This window comes from Adiantum capillus-veneris, chromosome 30 (genome assembly GCF_014529385.1).
Source record: "Adiantum capillus-veneris isolate H3 chromosome 30, ASM1452938v2, whole genome shotgun sequence".
In the NCBI taxonomy this organism is placed as follows: domain Eukaryota; kingdom Viridiplantae; phylum Streptophyta; class Polypodiopsida; order Polypodiales; family Pteridaceae; genus Adiantum; species Adiantum capillus-veneris.
In genome coordinates, this window is record NC_140960.1 from 23,973,786 (window position 1) to 23,981,085 (window position 7,300).

Genomic DNA, 7,300 nt, shown 5'->3' on the forward strand with positions numbered 1-7,300 from the left:
ATAGTCACACGTGTTGCCTAGATTCTCCATCTGTCCATTCTAGGTTAGGTAATGTTCATAAATGTTACATGTGCATATGTGTTGCGTAGATTGACCACTTGTCCATTCTAGGTCAGGTGATGGTCATATGTTGTTACATGTGCATATGTGTTGCCTAGATTGGCCACTTGTCCATTCTAGGTCAAGTGATGGTCATATATAAAGAACTTAAAAACATGCTATAGTAAGAAGATAACTTGTCTACAAAAAACATTAGTTTGTTAAAGATACATATGACCATCACCTAACCTAGATGAATTACATGAAATTGACCATTATCTGGCTAACTTGTCTACAAAAAACACTAGTTTGTTAAAGCTACAATTGGCCATCACCTGACCTAGATGAATAACATGAAATTGACCATCACCTGGCCTAGATGAACTACATGAAATTGACCACCTGCATCTATGCCCCTAAATTGACCACCTGTCCATTTCAAGTTCATTTTTTCTAGATTTTCCATCTCTTCTCTAAGAAAAGCATACTTGTATGTTCTTTTATATTTATGTGTATTGTGTGTCTTAGCCATCTATCCATTCTAGGTTAGATTATGGTGGGATGTACTTTGTTTTGCATATGTGTAATTCAAATTTGACACGTGTCCATTCTAGGTCAAGTGATGGTCATATGTGAATGTGTTCTTTTAAAAAAAAAACATAACTATGTTCTTTAATAGTCACATGTGTTGCATAGATTGGCCACGTGTCCATTCTAGATCAACTAATGGTCATATGTTGTTACATGTGCATATTGTTTCCTAGATTGGCCACTTGTCCCTTCCAGGTCAAGTGATGGTCTTATGTTGTTATTATGTGCATATGTGATTCCTAGATTGGCCACGTGTCCATTGTAGGTCACGTGATGGTCATATATAAAGAACTTCAAAACATGCTATAGTAAGAAGATAACTTTTCTACAAATAATTTAGTTCATCAAAGCTTTGAGTCCCCTTAAAATAGGGTGCACTCTATAGAGCACTTTATTCAATATGGTTCACTTGGATCTAGGTTAGATGATGGTCATATATGAGTGTGCCCATTTTCAGAAAAAACATGTGTATCCATACTAGATTAGAAGGATACTATGATTTCTTGCTTGAACCAACATCTTCGGACACATGTTCAATTTCTAAACCACATGTAATTGTTCTTTCTTAGTTTGTGTTGTTTTACTGTTACATGTTCTATCTAGATTGGCCACATATCCATTCTAGGTTAGGTGATTCCTATGCCTACATGCTCTCTAGATTGACCACATGTCCATTCTAGCTTAGTTCTTACTAGATTGTTCATCTCTTTTGACTAAAAAAAGCATTACACTCTAGAATGGCCATTTGACCATTCTTAGTAAAGAAACATGTTTTTTGTTGTAGATTGGCCATCTGATTTTAAACTACCTAAGATATCTATACTCGGACTTCCCGAACTACTTTTTCCTAGATTCCCCTGTTTGGCCTAATAGGCCGTGAAATCTAAGTTAGAGTTGAAAATTTCCTCCATCGGACTCCGTTAGCTCATTCTGTGAGAATTTGCAAAACCAAGCCCTGGCGGCCTAGTTTAGGCCTTCCGCTTCCGTTTTTCGTTTTGATCAAAAAATATTGTGCCTATCCGTCTTGTCCTCCTGATCATCTGTGTATTTTCAGCTTTTCCATCTAAGCTCATTTTCTATTTATTATTAATTTTGAACTGTTTATTAAAAAATCAAAGAAAATAATAGAATGCACTATAAAAAGAAAATTGAAAGATCATTCTATTACTTTTTGGTAGATTTCTCCATTTTAAGCTCCAATGTCTTGAAAAATTAATAAAAATAAGCAAAAAGAACTATTTTTTTAATGTAATTGTTGATAGTGTATAAAATATTTACACTCATCGAGGAGATTTTATCAACAAAAATTCCCCTATTGATGATTTTTAAGGGCATTATTAGGTAATTTTGTAGAAAACCACATGTTAACATCCAACTTTTTCTCCCTCTTCAAACATTGCCCTTAATAAATGAAATTTTCTTTCCCCTCTCCTAGATGATGTACTCCGAGACACCTCTATGCATGGGTTGAACAATCGTGTCTATGTACAGCCATGGTTGGCTCTACCATGCTTTGAAGGTCAATGCATTTCTAATCAGTATGCAGTGTAAGAGTTGGGTCTTGAGTAGCTAACTCAAGGGTTTCTGTGGTCGAGGTATCTTGTTGATGTTTTTTAAATAGCATATTTTGTAATTTATGTGCTCTTTGCTTGATTGTACTGTCTAGATAGTTTTGATCAAAAAATATTGTGTCTGTCTGTCTTGTCCTCCTGATCATCTATGTATTTTCAATTTTTCCATCTGAGCTCATTTTCTATTTATTATTAATTTTGAACTGTTTATTGAAAAATAAAAGAAAATAATAGAGTGCACTAAAAAATTAAATTGAAAGATCACCAATTAAGAAAATCCTCTAAAAAACACTATTCTATTACTTTTTGGTGGATTTCTCCATTTTTAAGTTCTAAAATCTTGAAAAATTAATGAAAATAAGCAAAAAGAACTATTTTTTTAATGTAATTGTTGATAGTATATACAATATTTACACTCATGGAGGAGATTTTATCAGCAAAAGTTTTCCTATAGATGATTTTTAAGGGCATTATTAGGTAATTTTGTAAGAAACCACATGCTAACATTGCCCTTAATTAATAAAGGTTCCTTTCCCCTCTCCTAGATGATGTACTACGGGATACCTGTGTGCATGGGTTGAACAATCGTCCCTATGTATATTCATGGTTGGCTCTACCATGCTTTGAAGGTCAATGCATTTCTAATCAGTATGCAGTGCAAGAGTTGGGTCTTTAGTAGCTAACTCAAAGGCTTCCGTGGTCGAGGTATCTTGTTGATGTTTTCCAAATAGCAGATTTTGTAATTTATGTGCTCTTTGCCTGATTGTATTGTCTCGATTCGAGTTTTACCAAAGACCGAGCAAAGTTTTCCGAGCAACCTATAGTCCGAGCGAGTAGTGTGAATAGGAGGGTGGAATGTAGTGCTCGAGAAAAGATTGCCTCAGCTTAGCCTTATAATAGAGAAGGAGAAAATCCACTTGAAAAGTTTAAGAAAATATAGTTAAGTTGCAAAAAATGTAGGTTAAATTTCGTCAATAGATTTATTGAAACACTAGTGGAATGCAAGGATAGGGAACTTCGTCTGAAATTGACTCTCCTAGCACTCAGTGTTGGCAGCCTTCACATGCGTTGCCAACTTCCCAGCACCCCTATCCCCTAGCAAACACACACCATGATATGTAATCTGCCAACAACTATTGTCCAAGCCCGGTCCCAACCAACCCGATTGCAACATAGCACAAAATCCAACCTTCCATCTATAATCTTTCAGAGTATCACCAACCATAGATATACTTGAAAATATCCGCGGGTACTTGATTATATCTTGGCAGACACCCCCATATGTAAGAAACTCCCACCCACTCACCACACTAAGACTGCATAGCATACAGTGATGGCTTTGGTCCTTAACCTTTCATAGAATCAGATGTCATAAACATGCACTTATAGATATTAATTGACATATACAAACTAGAGATGCTCTTTCCTTTCCGAGTACACCACATCATACTCACACTTATGTATATCAATCAAGCAATCAGACACGATAACAATAGGAAAAAAGTTGACATGGATTTGGAAAGTTGAGGTGATGAATATCCGGGGAAGAAAACTCCTCCAAGGCTCCCAGTCATGGCCAACTTCAACAGATGGCGCTCCTCTGTTGTTTACAGTTCAGTCCGCCATGCACTCTCCTAATAGCACCTCCTTGTGCTCTTGACGGCTACGTGATACCGCCTCCTCCTCAGCTCCTTCCGACCATGATCTCTGATGCAATCGGCAACCCACTCTCTGCTCTCCCTTGGCGGCTCTGCCTTCTGCACTCGAAACTTTCTCTTATACAGCGCTGGCTCCCCAACCCCTAAAGGCCTCCTTCCTGCACTGTATAACGGTGGTCTGCAACCCCCTGCTCTCCTCAATCTTTAACTCCCTGTAGCCGGCCACCCTCGACTTCTCTTGTCTCGCCTGCCCTTGGCGACTCCGACTCCTGCAAACCTGTAAGTCGCCTCTGACCATCCACTGCAGCGCTGGCTTCTCTCCACCGTGAGCCCCAACCTCATGGTTTGGCGGCCCTGGTATGGCGCCTTCTATTGCAGCAGCCCCCCTTGTCTTATCCCACCCCCTCTTGCTCCCCCTTGTCAGATGCGCCACCCGTGGCTCTCCTCCTTTGGATTCCTCCCCTCCAGGCCTTGCATGCCGTGTTTTACCCCTTTGACGTCCTCCCCATGCAGGCCTCCCACCTGGCGCTTCTCTATTTCAAGCAACCCGCCACCTGCTACAACTCGACATCGGTTTTCTTTCTTTTCTTTTTTTTTAATTATATAAAAAAAAAGCCTCTTGCTTGGCAGCCTTTCCCACCTCGCTCAATTCCGCTCCCAATTTGGTATTTTTTTTCCGTGAGGTTGGTCGGACCTCCACCTCCTGCCGTCCCAAAAAGATAAGCCCTGCTTTAGCCTCTCATCATCGCCAGCCTCTCCACATAAAAACCACGCTTGCTCAATTTTCTTTCACACCCATGACACGGATTTGATCCCCGCTCCACCACAAAAAACCCATGCTTAGCTAAGGATTACAAAGAGAGCTGACTACCCATTTGGAAACCATAGTTGCTTGCCTTACTATTCGATCGGAGACTTGCTAGGTATTAGCATCTAGACAACAAGCATCCTCCATAAATCATAGCACCATTTGAGAGCAAGATCCACCAACCCTCGGCACTATCCATCCATCACGAGTTGGCAAATTTTGTGAAGTGTATTTGACCAATTAAGAGCGACACTTGGCATACACATCCCGACCATGCTTGTTGTACCGTGCATCAAGTAGTTGCTCAAGAGTACCACCATCAATCTACTGAGTGTGGCATACCGTGCATCAAGTAGTTGCTCAAGAGTACCATTATGAACCTACTGATTTCCACACACCTGCTATTGGCTTTTCCTTGTGACGACCAAACTTGGGTGTACCATCATTGCATAAGAAAAATGATAATATAGAGACTATATAAATAGGATGGTAGAGAGAAAAGCATTTATTATGGTATCACCCCCAGGATCAAATGGAAAGCTCAAGGCTTTTCCAAGCACGACATAGAGTCCACCTCAATCAAAAACAAAACAATGGCCGTGGCCATCCACCTGTAAAACATGTAGATCCAAGCCTTCCTTTGCACTTGTAGGCCAATAGACAGGGCATCCTTCCAGGTCTCCATAGTATGGAGCTTCGCCATCCTACATCCATAAGTCTCTCTGCCAACCATAAGCATATATACTTTCGATCATTTGAAGCATTGGTACCATAAGCAGCCATCCTGTCACCTGCTATAGAACCCTCCATAGTGTAGTCTACTTCAAAAAAACCTCGCCATTGACACAAAAATACCTACAAAGCAACCTCCATTAACACATGTATCCATAGCATCACATAAAAAAACAAGGCACTGCCATTGGCCTCCACCTGGTGCATAGCCAAGCAAACTTTTTTTTCGTGAAAACCTGTATCCAAACCCTCTATAAACGGCACCAAGGCCACCTTTTCATACTCAAAAACATGACTTGCTAGAGCGACAACCTGTTCTTCAAATACCGCATCACTTGTAAGGTTGGTGGCAGCTTCCTCTTTGCATGGAATCTCTCCCTTATAGGCTGCACCTGTATCAGTTTTCATAGAGTCGTCTGCCGGAGTTAGCTCTCCACGGCCACAAACAAACTGTGAAACTTCTCCACATGCCCCTCAAGGCAAGGTTGCCCCACCCCTTGCATAGACAAATCAATTTGACATACCTCCGCTTCTGCTTCTAACTCCTGCAAGTCACTCTCAAACACCTGCTCTTCAATTAAGTCTGATACACCATCAAACCATACCTCTTCCTCCAATAGGGACTCACCATAACACGACAAAAGACTGGGCTACTCGACTGGCAGATTCACACAATGCATCTCCACACCTACACTATGCTTCTCCTCAACCTTTAGCTGGCTGGCAGGCAACTCGCATACACTGTTCTCCACTTCATTCACATAAAAAACATCATAGATTTCATACCTGGAAGACCGGGATTCTCTCCCACATGCTGTCTATGTCCAAACTGCTACTAGGGCTATGAGAACTGTTGAACTCCTCTTTTTCACTTGTCAATTCTTGGACCACTACTACCTTCCTCATTGTTGGCTCTGGAATTGACACCTCTTCTTTAAAAACTTTTACGACCTTGCTCTCTTGAGGAAGCAAACTGGGTGGTACCTTGAATATGCCTCGCTGCACCTGTTGAGCCCTGGTTGGCAGTTCTTCTACCTCTTCTAGCATGGCATCATCTTCACGTGCTTTGATCACATTCATATCAACAAAAAAAGGAGCTTTTACCTCTTGATGCTCATCAATCTGCTTGGGCCTGGGTCCACTGGCTACCATGACTACCGACTGTAGCAACCCTGCCTCCATCTTCTTCTTCATCTTTCGACTCTTTGCTTTGGGGACTCTGACAGCTTCGTCATAAGTGCTTGGATCTTCATACTCCACTCTCTCACGAACATAGGGATGCAAGCAAGATAGAAACCTTTAGAGCTTCAAATACCCCGCATTGGTTGCTTGGGTAGCAGCCACCAAATCCCCCCAATAAGCTTCAAATTTATCAACAAAAGGATCGAAATTTGCACTTACTTCTTGCTGCAAACCTTTGAGCTTTGCATCTGCTTCCGAAGCCGACACCACTTTTCGATACCTTTGTAAGAATTGTTCACGAAATCCGATCCAAGTCTGCTTGTGTGCATCTTCTAAGCCATCGAACCAAACTTTTGCTTTACCTCGCAGCACCAAAGGTAGAGTTTGGAGCTTCGCTTTATCACCTGACATCTGCAAGACTGCCATCATAAATAGCTCAAAATCGGCAAGCTAATCGTCAGCATCTTCATCTCCTTTGAACACTGGCCTAAACTCCTGCTTCATCATGACTCAAGAACACCTTGTTAGTAAGCAATTACTGGGTCCTCAGTGGGTGCACCACAAGATGGAAAGGGGGAAATGAAAAAACCACCAGCACACTTGGTGAATGCCTCTATATAGCTCAATGATCTCACAGCACCCCTATCCCCTAGCAAACACACACCATGATACGTAATCTACTAATAGCTATTGTCCAAGCCCGGTCCCGACCAACCTGA

The 7,300-nt window shown here is 41.2% G+C and overlaps 1 pseudogene across 1 annotated transcript; it reads right to left on the reverse strand.

Moving 5' to 3' along the window:
• Positions 1 to 3,568: 3,568 nt before the first annotated feature.
• Positions 3,569 to 7,088, reverse strand: LOC147417674 (uncharacterized; annotated as a pseudogene). Its single transcript, XR_015187319.1, has 2 exons — positions 5,598 to 7,088; positions 3,569 to 5,522 (listed from the first exon to the last, which is right to left on the reverse strand). The product of XR_015187319.1 is annotated as an uncharacterized LOC147417674 (transcript).
• Between the last annotated feature and the right edge of the window lie 212 nt (positions 7,089 to 7,300).